The following is a 15147-nucleotide window of genomic DNA, read 5'->3' as shown; positions in this document are numbered from 1 at the left end:
TGTTAGGTGGTTCAGCTAATTTGAGAACTGGGGCCATTCAGAATTGACTCCAGCCAACTTCTTAGTGTGGCTTGTTGTGGCAGTAATACCAACCAGTCAAACTTTTGAGGAATATTAGTCCAAAGATGGAATTTCAATCTGATTCTAGAAATTATCATTAAAAAATGAGTGATTATAGTACTTTTCATACTCCAAGATAACACCTATTAACTCCCACCTATTTTCAATACTATGTCCTGTGCCCAGAATTTGATCAGTGTTGTCAGCATTGAATTGCCAAATGATTCATTTGCTCACGCCTGTATGATTCACTCAGAGATTTTAGATTTGGATTGGGCACCATGGATACATAGCGTTGGGACATTGCAAGTTGAACCAACTAAAAATATTTAAAGAGAAAGTCAGAAGGACACAAGATTTTCCTTTGCTCAGTTCCTTCCTTTCTCTCTCAACATCTGTCGAGGCTCAGAATGTGAAGTTTGGATTAGTCACAGTGAAAAAACATTTTAGAGATTAGTGAGAGCTAAACCAAATGCATGCCTGATAGGAGTGAAATCTGAAACAAGGGTCAAAGACCTTTGTGCAAAACACTGAATCTGATAGAAACGTGAGCGCCTTTTAAATTTAATTGCTATTTACAGGGAAGTTTCCTCAACTCATGCATTTGAAATAGCACTTTTTATCTTTATATTTACAAGATTTAAGCAAAAATCATTTTAGGTTACCCCATAAGTAAAGTTTGTCTTGACCTGCACTTGAATTGTGTTCTGTTGCACAGGAACACACTGGAAATCCCGGCCCATATGACAAAGGGGAAACGCTGTCTTGAGAGCGGTAACAGTCAGCTAATGAAAAGCAGAACAGGATATTCTCCTGAAAGGGCAGGGGAAGCACAATAATCAGTAACTTTTAAAATAGAACTGGTTAAATACCTGAAAATTTGCAGGTCTGAGATAAGATCTGGGGAGTGGGAACAATTGGATCATTCCTTCAAGTAGCAGGTACTAGCATGACGTGCTGAATGGTCTGCTTCTGTGTTCGTTGATGTTAAGATTTATAAATGTAACTTACAGCATCATGAGCAATGGTTATAGTGCAATACTTATAGTAGAGAGGAGAACTGTATACTCATTGTAAACATTGTTCTGTTGTTCACTCTCCGTGAAAGATACCAACTAATATAAAAACTCCCCTTTGCTGTTTGTGGGTTTCCTCCCATAGTCCAGAGATGTGTGGGGTAGGTGGGTTGGTTATGCTAAATTGCACATAGTGTCCAGGGATATGTAGATTAGGTGGATTAACCATGGGAAATTTGGGGTTGCAGAGTTAGGGGTAGGAGGGATGGTCTGGGTGGGATGCTGTTTGGAGGCTCGATGTGTACTTGATGGGCTGAATGGCCTGCTTCCACACTGTAGGGATTCTTTGACTCTAAGAATATTTAAAAGTCCCAAAATAAGGCAAAACATTTATTCAGAACCTTGTGTTTGAAGATAATTTTTTTTTCTGTTTTTTGTTAGTCACCTGTTCTACTTGAATGTATGGGAACCAAAAGTTCTTACCCCTCTCCTTGACCCCTGAACCCTAGCCACTGCTGATTCACAAGACCAGACTTTCTTTCGGCAGATTAAAAAGTTATGTATTTGGCTTAATATGTCAGGGAGCAGTTTCCTTTAAAGAGAATTGTGGCTTTGTCAGAAGGGAGGTTAGGAAAAGCAATGTGATTACAATAGCAGGTTGCAATAGTGTACTTTATTACCATGGCAATGGGCCTTGAGGGTATCATTCTCACAGTGTTCCCAAAGATCAAATAGGAAACTCCAGGCTCAATGTGTCTTATAACATCTGGGGACATATTTTGAACTCACAATTATAGAAATTACAACACAAAATAAAATCATTTGGCATATTGTGCTTGTGCTATTGCTAATTGTTGAGCAGCAACTCTCTAACATAATCCATTCTCCTGGCATTTCCCCAGAGCCCTTTTCAGATTCAAATACATGTCCAATTTTGCTTTCAATGATATTCTAGTCTATGTCTTAAACTCTAGCTGTGATAGAGCATTCCAAACTCTAATAACACTCTGTCTGAAAATAAATCCATTAACTTATCCCTTCCTTCAGCAGTGCTAATTCTGAATTTATGATCCTCTTGGTACAGTTCCTAAAATATTAAAAGTGATGATTTATTATTTCATCTCTTCAAAACATCGCAGACCCCTGAAAGGCACTATTATAATCTACTAATGTTCTATATTCCCCATTTCAATTTTATTATTTGATTTGTTCCAGGAATGAGGGATATATGGGTGATTGGAAAAGCTGAAGCTGTTCTCCTTGGAGATTTGATAGCACAATAAAAAATCATCAGGCATCCGAACAGAGTAGATAGGGAGTAACTGTTGCCATTAGAGGTTACCAATTTGAATGAATGGCACAAGAACCAAAGGCAACACGAAAAACAACTTTCTTACGCAGCTAGTGGTTAGGATCTGGAATGCATTGGCTGGGAGGGTGGTGGACGCAGATCCAATCATGACTTTCAAAAGAAAATTGGATATAGGGAAAAGGCGGGGGAGTGAGATTCGCTGAGTTGCACTTTCAGAGAACTGGCAAATACGCAATGGACCGAATGGCCATCTTCTTTGCTGCAACCAAATTATGATTCTGTGAATGAAAACATTCCATTCCAGGAATCATTTCCATCAATTTTTAAGTTCACTGGCTGTGATATCCCAGGAGCCAAGAGTGTTTATAACATTCTTAGCTGGCTTTAACCAACTATTAATTCAAATTCAACAGCATTTGAAGAGTGTCTGAATGTAACTACAATAGGCCCACGTATATTTAAGGATAGTGTCTGATACTCTGTGCTGGTAAACAAGAGCCAAAAAAGATAATGTGTGAACTGAACTCATGCATAATCATGATTTAACGGTCCTGAAGAAGGGTAAAACCTGAAACATTGACTTCTCCAACTCCTGATGCTGCCTGGCTTGCTGTGTTCTTCCAGCCTCCTGCTTGTCTATTTAACTTGTGTGGCATGTTCTTGATTCACAAGCTTTGGGTGAAGGGAATACATGCTTCCCAACATACAGTCTGCCTGCTTGGAAATCTGCATGATTCACAGGGTCCATGCTTTAAATCATTTAATAGAAATAGGAAAAGAAACAAAAAATACACTCCCATTATTTTTTGTGACCATCTTGCATTTTCTTTGTCATCTTTGTATTCCGTGGAATGTTGATCAGTCTCTGGTGTTGAAAGAAATGAAGGCAGAAAGAAAACTTAATATTTCTACAATACCTTCAACATCCTTAGGGCATCACAATGCACCTCATAGACATGTAGTCATTTTTATGATGTAGAAAATCCCACAAGCAGTAATACAATAATGATCAAATAGTCAGCTTATTTGCTTTAGTTTATACACAAGATATAGGCATCACTTACTGGCCAGCGTTTATTATTCATCTCCAGTTACCTTGGGGGAAGTGGTGGTGAACTGCCTTCTTGAATCATTGCAGTCCAGGTCATGTGAGTACAATCACAATGTTGCTAAGGAAGGAGCTCCGGGATTTTCATCCAGAAAGTGAGAAAAGGTGGTTTTGTACCAAGTCAGGATGATGTATAGCTGGGAAAGGAATTTGAAGGTGGTGATCTTCCAATGTATCTGCTGCCTTTTTCTTTCTAGGTGGTAGAAGTCGCAGGTTTGAAAGTTGCTGTCAAAGGATCCTTGGTGAGATAATGTGCATCTTGTGGATAATACATACTGCACCACGATGTGTTGGTGGTGAATGGGATGAATGCTGCATGTGGTGGATGGAGTGCCAATGATGGTTTGGATGGTGCTGATTTTCCTGAGTGTTGTTTATGCTGCACCCATTTGAGCAAGTGAAAAATATTTTATCACACTCCTGAATTGTATCTTAGTGGGCAGACTTTGGGGTGACAAGAAATGAATGACTTGTCACAGAATCCTAACCTCTGACCTTCTCTTGTATTTATTTGGTTGGTTTAGTTCAGTTTATATTAATGGTAACACCCAGGATTCTAACATGATAATGCTATCAAACATCAAGGGATGTTGCTTAGATTTCCTCTTGCTGTAGATCATTGTTGCCTGGCACATGATCTGTTTCAAAATCTGAGTGAGGAATGGAATTGTGCATTGTGCAATCATCAGCAAATATCCTGATAACTACTTTCTAATGGAGTGAAGGGATAAAGCAGCTGAAAATAACTGAAACTTCAACCACCACCCTGAGGAACTCCTGTGGAGATGTCCTGTGGCTAAGATGATTGATCTCCAACAATTAAAACAAACCATCTTTTTTGCAAGGTACAACTCCAACCAGTTTCATCCAGTTTTCATTGACACCACTTTTGCTAGGGCTTCCTGATGCCATCGGACTTCATCAAATGCTTTCTTGAAATCAAGGGCAGTCTCTCTCACCTTATCTCTGGAACTCAGCTCTCTTGTCCAGGTTGTACTCAGGTCAGGAACTGAGTGATCCTAGTGAAACCAAAGCTGAGCATTAGGGAGCAAGTTATTGCTTTGCAATTGCTGCTTGATAACACTATTGAATACCCTTTCCAGCACTTTGGTGAAGATCGAGGGTCGATAGTAATTGGACAATTGAATTTGTTTTGCTTTTTGTGGACAGGACATTCCTAGACAATTTTCATCCTAGCCCAGAATAATGTTCTTCAGGAGCTCAGTAATATCTTTGAACCTGTTACGAGGGAAACAATACTGTACTTGAATCATGCCCATTGTCAGAGAAAAAACATTCATCTCTTCTCCTAACAGTCACATTTCTTACTACAATTGCACTTCCACTCAACTTTCCCCCCCCAATGTTAATGATGGTGTCACAAACTTGGAACTTATTACATTCCTGTGATGAACTGGAGGGTTTGAGTTATAAGAAGAGACTGGATAGGCTGGGATTATTTTCATTGCCGCATTAGAGGAGTGACCTTATACAGGTTTATAAAATCAAGAGGTGCATCGATATTATGATGGAATTGAATCGAATATCTCCAAATTTCCAGATGATGCTAAGCTGGGTGGTAGTGTGTGCTGTGAGGGGGGATGCTTAGAGGTTGCAGAGTGACTTGATCAGAGTCGAGAGTGTGTTGCTGGAAAAGCACAGCAGGTCAGGCAGCATCCGAGGAACAGGAGAATTGTCATTTCAGGCATTTGCCCTTCATCAGGAATATGCCTTAATGAGGCATATGCCCAAAACATCAATTCTCCTGCTCCTCGGATACTGCCTGATCTGCTGTGCTTTTTCAGCAACACACTGATCTCTAGCATCTGCAGTCCTTACTTTCTCCGCGTGACTTGGTCAGGTTGACTGAGTGGCAAATACTTGGCACGTGCAATATGATGTGGATAAATGTGAGGTTATTCACTTCATTTGCAAAAACACGAAGGCAGATTATTACCTGAATGGTGGGAGTTTAGGAAAAGGCGAGTTGCAATGAAACCTCGGTATCATGGTGGAACAGTCACTGAAGGTTGGCATGCAGGTGCAGCAGGCTGTGAGGAAAGCTAATGGCATGCTCTCCTTCACAGCCATGATGTGAAGGTGCCAGTGTTGAACTGGGGTGGACAAAGTTGAAAATCACACAACACCAGGCTATAGTCCAATAGGTTTATTTGGAAGCACTAGCTTTCAGAGCGCTAATGAAGTAGCAGTGCTCTGAAAATTAGTGCTTCCAAATAAACCTGTTGGACTATAAACTCCTTCATAGTGAGAGGAGTAGGGATGTCTTGCTGCAGTTATGCAGGGTCTTGGTGAGTATTGCGTGCAGTTTTGGTCTAGTCTGAGGAAAGACGTTGTTGCTATTGAGGGAGTCTAGTGAAGGTTCACCAGACTGATTCCTGTGATGGCAGGACTGACATATAAAGGAAGATTAGGTCATTGGGGCTTGTACTCACTGGAATTTAGAAGAATGGAGGGGGGGCATCTCATAGAATCCTAATGGGACTGGACGGGATGGCTGTATGAAGAGGGTTCCCAATGTTGGGACATCCCGAACTAGGGGTCACAGTCTAAGAGTAAAGGATAAGCCATTCGGGACAGAGATGAGGAAGAATTTCTTTACTCAGAGAGTTGTGAACTCATGGGAATTCTCTACCACAGAATTGGGGCCAGTTCGTTAGAAATATTCAAGAGGGAGCTGGACATGCTAAAGGGTTCAAGGGCGGGGAAGCAGGAATGGGATACTGAAATTGCATGATCACTTCTGATCATATTGAAGGGTGGTGCACGTTCAAAGGGCTGAATGGCCTACTCCTGCATCTATTTCCTATGTTTCTATAAGGTGAAAAGCAAAGTCTTTTCCATAGGGTAGGTGAGTTCAAAAACTCAAGGGCATATTTTTAAGGCGAGAGGAGAAAGGCTTAAAAGGGGTAACGTTTTTACACAGAGGATGTTTTGTATGTGGAATGAACTGCTAGAGGAGGTCGTAGATACAGGTACAGTTACCATATTTAAAAGACATGTGGACAGGTACATGAATAGGGAAGGTTTAGAGGGATAGAGGCCAAACGCAGGCAAGTGGGACTAGTTTAGTTTGGGAAACTTGATCGGCATGGACAAGTGGACTGGAGTTTCTATTTCTGTGCTGTACATCTCTGTGATCTATGACACTATTAACATCCCCCCCACCAGTATTCAAAACAGAAAAACTAGCTAGTGAGTGATATTTACTCAGGAGCACTTACATGACCTTCGTGATTCTCTTGAACTATTGTGTGTTTACTCATTTCTTTTCTGTCTGAATCTCCTAACTTGTGATGTGACCACCTTTTTAAACATACTATCACATAGTCCCCAGCTTCCCACATGCACAACAGTGATTCGAGCTGTCAATGAAGTTCTGCTCAATGTCTGTCCTTTCAGACCATTTGTGAATAGATTGTATGAGATTTGACAGTTAACAGATGAAACTACATACCAATCAATCAATCTGTTTCCCTGTGATGTCATTTTGATTTTCTTTTCCAAGATATGGTCTTCTACAGACTCCGGCCCCTCATCTTGCTCCCCACAATCTTAGCTGCACTCTTCTTTCACTCTTTTCGGTGTTGTTGCCTGATCTGCATTCTCCAACAATGCAGCACTCCCTTGGTGAGGGTTAGGCAGCAGTGTGATGTCAACTTTTGCTCATTATTGATAGTTAACTGTCTTTTTAATGCAACAGCTCACCTAGTTATTATCCGCATTCCTAACTTAAAATTGCCAAACAATCTAGACGTCAGGAAAACTCAGCAAGGTAATCAGTGTGAGCATGTGGAGGATTCAGCTTCTCTGATCAACCTCCATATTGGAAACCAGGCATCAACCTATCAAATCACTGTCCATGTGCATTGGCTACATATTGCCCACATTCACAGACATTGGCTTCCGACATGTGCCAGCCTCTAAGAATCTAATTGCACATGCACTTGCACTTGCAGGTCAATTCTGCATTTGTACACTTCAGTGCTGTATCACTGGCAAATATTGTTGTTATGCTGAAGCAAGGACATGAAGTGCTCAGGGGCACACACCCAACTCATGTACTGGCCCAGAGTGCATCTCAGGGCTGTTCGCGCACTGACATAATGCTCACTTAGAGTGCTTTCATTTGACCTGGATATCCTCAGCATCGCTGTCTGGGCGTTGCTTTGCTTTTATTCAATTTGCCCTCTCAGCCAGAGATGCCATGCTCACTTTGCTGCTGTCTTGCCTTGCTGTTTGGTTCAGATATATTGTCATAGTTGTCAGGAGACAGTTGCTCAGGATTCCCAGCACAATAAGTCCAAGATAGTCTCTGTTAGCAGTTCAGGCTTTGCTCAATGCAGTCAAAGTGAACATCCTCGTCTCTTAGGGCTGATGAGTTGAATGGTAGGCAGCACACCATCTGACTTTTCTGCCCTATTGGGTCGGCTTTCCTCCTGGAATGAGAGAGAAGCAGGTATGTGGAAGATGAAGGTGGGTGGTTCAGCTACAGTTGGTGCGGCGGGGGTGGGGGTGAGATGTCACATGTGAGTAAACAGTGCAGAGGGCAAGCAGGGTTAGTGACTTCGGGGCTTGGGTGGGTGAGAGAGAGTAAGGGAAGATGTTGCAGCTAGCAGTGAAATTTATAGAGCATGAGTCTTCATGGGAGGTTGTTACTGTAATCGTGATAGAAGGACATTGACATTTTTCCTACTGATCCTCCAATAGTGCAGTCCTCCCTCTGTACTGATCCTCCAATAGTACAGTGTTCCCTCTGCACTAATCCCCCAATTGTGCAGTCCTCATTCTTGTACTGATCCTCCAATAATGCAGTCCTCCTTCTCTACCGTTCCTGCAAATGACACAGAGTGCTTTAATCCCAGTTTGCAACCACAAACCAAGATAGCATGGTTTGCTGTTCTGTTCATCCTTGGGTGGGGGGGAGGTGGAGAGGAATTCCTGCATTGGCATCACTCCATCCAGTAAGACCTCCATATCACTGCCTACAAAGCAGGATGTTAAATTCCCTCTGTCTGCCATGCCCAGGTTAAATGTCAGCAGTTCCAGACTGATGGTGCTTGTCCAAGTACACAACAGGCTTTTAAGGATAACATGGGCCGTTGGTGAATTGTGGGATATCTGCTGAGTGGGGTTGCTCTGCAAATAGTATGCAGTGAGCTGATTGGGATATCACAGGGGTGTAATAGGTAATAAATAAGGCAAGTTTGGGAAGGTAGGGCAAGAAATCTCACTTGGTCTTGCAACAAGAAACCCTCTAAAACAATTTGATGCAACTTGGACTTAGCCAGAAAATGTAAAATTCAGGTCTGACAGTCTGTCAGTGTTATATCTTGCTACTTCCATACTGCCCCTCTTGGCTGTGCAAGGGTCACTATTGAGGTCACTGTCAGAGGTTCAGTGCATAGGGAGCGCTGCATGGTCAGACGATCAGTCCTAATGTCATGATGCACAGAGGATCAGTACTGACAGAGGACTGCATTGTCAGAGAGAAGGCGCAGAGAAAGTGCTGCACTGTCTGAGAGTTCATATTGGTACATAGTGCAGCATCACTAACCCTCAGTACTGACCCTCTGACATTGTAGTGCTCCCTCCATCCCAAAATTCTGACAGTGTAGCATTCCCTCAGCACTGACTCTTCACTGTTGCATCAATCCCTCAGTACTGGTTTTCCAATAGAGCAGTTTTCCCTCCATACTGATCCTCCAATAATGCAGTCCTCCCTCTGTACTGATCCTCCAATAGTGCAGTCCTCCCTCTGTACTGATCCTCCAATAGTAGTGTTCCCTCTGCACTGATCCTCCAATAGTACAGTGCCCCTTCTGTACTGATCCTCCAATAATGCAGTCCTCCCTCTGTACTGATCCTCCAACAGTGCAGTCCTCCCTCCATACTGATCCTCCAATAGTGCAGTCCTCCCTCTGTACTGATCCTCCAATAGTAGTGTTCCCTCTGCACTGATCCTCCAATAGTACAGTGCCTCCTCTGTACTGATCCTCCAATAGTACAGTTCCCCTTCTGTACTGATCCTCCAATAATGCAGTCCTCCCTCTGTACTGATCCTCCAACAGTGCAGTCCTCCCTCTCTACTGATCCTCCAACAGTGCAGTCCTCCCTCTGTACTGATCCTCCAATAGTAGTGTTCCCTTTGCACTGATCCTCTAATAGTACAGTGTCCCCTCTGCACTGATCCTTCAATAGCGCAGTCCTCACTCTTGTACTGATCCTCCAACAATGCAGTCCTCCCTCTCTACTGATCCTTCAACAGTGCTGTTCTCCCTCTGTACTGATCCTCCAACAGTGCAGTCCTCCCTCTGTACTGATCCTAGATTAGTGCAGTCCTCCCTCTGTAGTGATCCTCCAACAGTGCAGTCCTCGCTCTGTACTGATCCTTGATTAGTGCAGTCCTCCCTCTGTACTGATCCTCCAATAGTGCAGTCCTCCCTCTGTACTGATCTTCCTGCAGTCCTCCCTCTGTACTGATCCTCGATTAGTGCAGTCCTCCCTCTGTACTGATCCTCCAATAGTGCAGTCCTCCCTCTGTACTGATCTTCCTGCAGTCCTCCCTCTGTACTGATCCTCAATTAATGCAGTCCACCCTCTGTACTGATCCTCCAATAGTGCAGTACTCCCTCTGTACTGATCTTCCTGCAGTCCTCCCTCTGTACTGATCCTCGATTAATGCAGTCCACCCTCTGTACTGATCCTCCAATAGTGCAGTGTTCATTCCGTACTAATCTTCTAGTAGCTCAGTATTCCCTCAGTACTAACTCACAAATAGTTCAACAATTCCATAGTACTGATCCTCTGACTGAATCTTGACTGTACAGTGTTCCCTGTGTCCTGACACTCCAACAGCTCAGCTCACCCTCATTGACAACTCTCTGAGAATGCAGCACTCCTTCAACACTAGCTGCCTCAGTGCATCTCTCCCTCAGTACTGACTCTTCAAATTTGTAGTGATTTTTTAGTAGTAGATTATTTGTTCAACAATGATTTGGCTAAGACATGAGTGTTTATACTGAGCCACAGCTGAGAGTATTTCCCCCACGAGTGAAAGAAGTGAAGAGCTGGATATCTGATACAGCTGTTGCCATCTACTGTATATCACAGAAAATGTTCAGAGCAGACAAAAGTAATTGAGAGCCAACTACCTATGACCCACTTTGTTGTGCTCGCTCCGTGCATGTTTCCCTACATGCCTTGTTCGTAGCAAACCACTCTCACAAAGAAATGATTCAATCCTGAAAAGTTGTTGTGATACACAAAAAGTATCTTTTTTTTCATTCAGTTATTTTTTGTGTGTGTCACTGAGTGGATTATCATTTACTATCCATCCCTAGTTGTCCTTGAGATGGTCGTGATGATCTGCCTTTCCGAATTGCTGCAGTCCACCTGCTGGAGGTACACCCACAATGTTATTATGGAGTGAAATCTAGGATTTTGATCCAACAACACTAAAGGAATGGTGGTCTATTTCCAAGTCAGGAAGGGAAGTTGCAGGTGGTGTTACTCCATGTATCTACTGCCATAGTTCTTCTTTACAGAAATGGTTGTGGTTTTGGATGGTACTGTCAATGGATCTTTGATGAACATCGAGAGTAGATCTTGGAGATGGTAAACACCATTTGAGCATCAGTGATAGAGTGAGTGGATGGTGTCAGCATCTTGACTGTTGTTGGATCTGCACCGTCCAGGCAAGCGAAGATTATTCCATTGCACTCCTGACTTGAAAATGATAAATAGACTTTGGGGAGTCAGGACATGAGGTACTAGCTGCAGGATTCCTAACCTCTGAACTGCTCTTGTACGTGTCACTGAGTGGGCTATCATTTACTATCCATCCCTAGCTGTCCTTGAGAAGGTAGTGGTGATCTGCCTTTCCAAATTGTTGCAGTCCATCTGCTGTATTTACATGGATAGTCCAGTTCAGTTTCTGGTCATTGATAATCCCAGGATATTGAGAACAGGATATTCAGTGGTGACAATGCTATTGAGTGTCAAAAGCGATTCTATCTTGTTGGAATTTAGTCATTTTGTGGCACTTGTGTCATGTGCTGATTGTATATCACAATCCCAATGTCTACACCTCCACCAGAAAGAAGTTCTGGACCAGAGGTCCAGGAATAATCATCGTACGTGGCCATCAACTAAGGCTATTAAGTGATCAATTAATCACCACTTAAAGATCACTTAAAGGCCTAGTCCCTGCATGGGTATAATTGTCCCAGCTCTATGTACTGTAAATAACCAAAAGCTAACCGACCAGTGTATCCAGTGTAGTTGAGGTGGGATCTCTCATGTAGGTGCTCATTTATTCATGATGAAGGGACTGGAAATAGTGCTTGAGGTTGGCCAGTAAAACTTGCTTCCGATCCCCCTACAGTCCCTCCCAGTGTCCCCCAAGCTTACAAGCCTAGGAGGACTAAAAATGTAATAAGGAAGAGGACTAAAACAATAAAAAAAGAATAAATAAACTAGAGAGGAATATAACATTTGACAATAAAAGCTTTCTTAAAAGTATGGAAAGGAAGAGAGAGGTCCAACTGAACATAGGCCCCTTAGAAAATTAAGCTAGGTAGATGGCTATGGGTAAGGAAAATAAAGAACTACAGATGCTGAAAATCAGAAACAAAATCAGAAATTTCAGGTCAAGCTTTGAATTTGGGTTATTGGACCCAAAACTATTCTTTCTCTCCACAGTTGGTGCAAGACCTGCTGGGTTTTTCCAGCAATTTCTGATGTTGTAGATGATCATGGGAAACAAGGAGTTAAATACATATTTTGCATCAGTCTTTACTACCAAAGATAGTTCAAACATTCCATTAATACTAAATAAAATGGGGGAGAAATTAAGTACTGTCTCCATCATTAAAAAGTAATATTAGACAAATGTATGGGGCTCAGGGCAGGAACATCCACTGGCCCTGATGGTTTGCATTGAAAGACCATATAAGAATTAACTATAGAGATAGTGGTTGCTTGGATGCTTTGGTTATAATTTTCCAAATGGTTTGGACTCTGAAGAAGTAGCAGCATACTGTAAAATTGCCAATAGAGTCATAGAGTCATACAGCGTAGAAATAGACCCTTCGGCCCAACTCACCATGTTGACCAGGTTTCCAAAAACAGAACTAGTCCCATTTGCCTGCACTTCGCCAAATTCTGTCTAAGCCTTTTCTATCTATTTACCTGTCCAAATGTCTTTTAAATGCTCTAATTATCCTAGCCTTTATTAATACCTTTGGTAACTTGTTCCATATATGCACTACCCTTTGTGTGAAAATGTTGCCCCTCAGTTCCATTTTAAATCTTTCTCCTCTCACTTTAAACCTGTGCCCTTGAGTTTTGTACTTCCTTATCCTGGGGAAATAACTTTGGCTATTCACCTTATCTATGCCCCTCATGAATTTATAAACCTCAATAAGGTCAACCCTCAGTGTCCTAAACTTCAGGGACAAAACTCCCAGCCTATCCAGCCTTTTTATAACTCAAACTCTCCAGTCTTGGTAACATCCTTTTTTGCATCTTTTCCAGTTTAATAACTTCTTTCTTATAGCAAGGCAACCAGAATTGTACGCAGTATTCCAAATGTGGCCTTATCCATGTCTTATACAGCTGTAATATTATGCCTCAACTCCTATGTTCAAAACTCTAAGTGATGAAGGCAAGCATGCCAAATGTCTTCTTCACCACACTGTCTACCTGTGATGCCACTTTCAAGGAAGTATGTACCTGCACCCTTCAGTGTCTTTGTTCAAAACACTCCCCAAGGCCCTACTATTAACTGTTGAAGTCCTGCCCTGGTTTGTCTTATTGAAATGTATTGCCTTTCATTTATCAAAATGAAAATCCATCTGCTCCTCCTCAGCCCATTGTCCTAATTGATCAAGATCTCTTTGTAGTCTCAGATAGCCTTCTTCACTGTCCACTACACTATCGATTTTGGTGACATCCATAAACTTACTAACCATTCCCCCTGTATTCTCATCAAAATCCAATGTGGCACGCTTATTCAAAAAGGTAGGGAGACAAAAAGCAGGTAAGTATAGGCTAATTAGCCGAACATCTTTTGTTAGAAATATATTGGAATTGGTTATTAAGGAAGTAATAGCAGCACATTTAGAAAGTCATGATTTGATCAAGCAGAAGCAGGATGGCTTCACAAAAGGAAAACCAGGTCTGACTAATCCTTTAGAGCTTTTTGGGGAAGTCTCAACCAGAGTGAAGAGAGAGGAGGCAGTTGGTGTGTTGTTTTTGAACTTCCAGAAAGCATTCGATACAGTACCTCACAAAAAGTTGTCATAAAATAAAAGCTTATGGTGCTGGGGGGCAGTCTATTGGCATGGATAGAGAATTGGCTAATGACAGGAGAGAGCAAATACGGATAAGAGGTTCTTTTTCATGTTGGTGACCTGTGACCATTGGGATGCTGGGACTATAACTGTTTACAATATGCATTAATGACTTGGAGGAAGGAAATGAATGCTGTGGCAAGTTTGCAGATAACAAAAGAAAATGTCAAAAGGCAAGTTGAGAAAGGGATACAAACACTTCACAGAGAGATATTGACAGGTAAATAGTTGAGCAAAGAGTTGGGAAATAGGATATAATGAGAGAAAATGTGAAGTTGTTCATTTTGGAAGAGAGGACAAAAAAGAAAGTCATTTAAATGGAGAAAGAACTGCAGAAAGCTGCAATACACAGGGACTTGGGAATACATGTACATGCAACACAGAAGGCTAGCACACAGATGCTGCAGGTAATTAGGAAGGCTATTGGAATGTTGACTCTTATTTCAAGGGGCTTGGGATATATAAAAGTATGGAAGTCTTATTTCAACTGTATAAGGTGCTGGTGAGACCACATCTGGAGTACTTTGAGCAGTTTTGTTTCCACTCTTTAAGGAAAGATATCATTTCATTGAAGGCAGTTCAGAGAGGGTTCACTAGTTCACTAGTAACTCTGGTATGGAGGGTTTGTTTTATGAGAAAAGGGTAAGCAGGTTGGGACTCTACTAGTTATAATATAGAAGAATAGAAGATGATCTCATTGAAATATATGGGATTCTTAAGGGGCTTGATAGGATTAATGCTGAAAGAATGTTGCCTCTCATGGGAGAGCCTAAGATCAATGGGCAATTATTTTAGAATGAAGGAGTGTCAATTTAAGATTGAGATGAGATGAAATTCCTTCTCTCAGAGGGTTGAGAGGCTTCAGAATTCTTTGCACCGAGAGGAGTGGGATGGATAAAATCTCGTTCAGTTAGGGAATCAAGGAGGAAAGGGAGGAAAGAGAATATGAGGAATGTCAGATCAGCTGTGATCCTATTGAATGGTAGAGCAGGCTCAAGAGACAGAACAGCCTATTCCTGCTCCTATTTCTTATGGTCTTAGGGTGTTATTAAACCTCCACTCTAAAATTCACTTACCTAACATCTTAGTCCTTGTGATTTTGGTTCTTCTTCCAATGACCATGGCCTTACTTGTGGCCTCAGATTGGCTGTCAGCTCTTGCTGAATGAGACAACAACCCTCAGGAGGGGAAGACCCACTCCTGACCTCTAATGTGCCTGTTGGAAGAAGGTGTTGCTGTTCATGCTTTGAAGAGTTAGTGGCAGTGACTTGTTACCTT

This window comes from Chiloscyllium plagiosum, unplaced genomic scaffold, assembly GCF_037043375.1.
Source record: "Chiloscyllium plagiosum isolate Xiang-an unplaced genomic scaffold, Cpla_swu_hap1 HiC_scaffold_2, whole genome shotgun sequence".
Taxonomy (NCBI): Eukaryota; Metazoa; Chordata; class Chondrichthyes; order Orectolobiformes; family Hemiscylliidae; genus Chiloscyllium; species Chiloscyllium plagiosum.
This window is presented reverse-complemented; position numbering follows the sequence as displayed.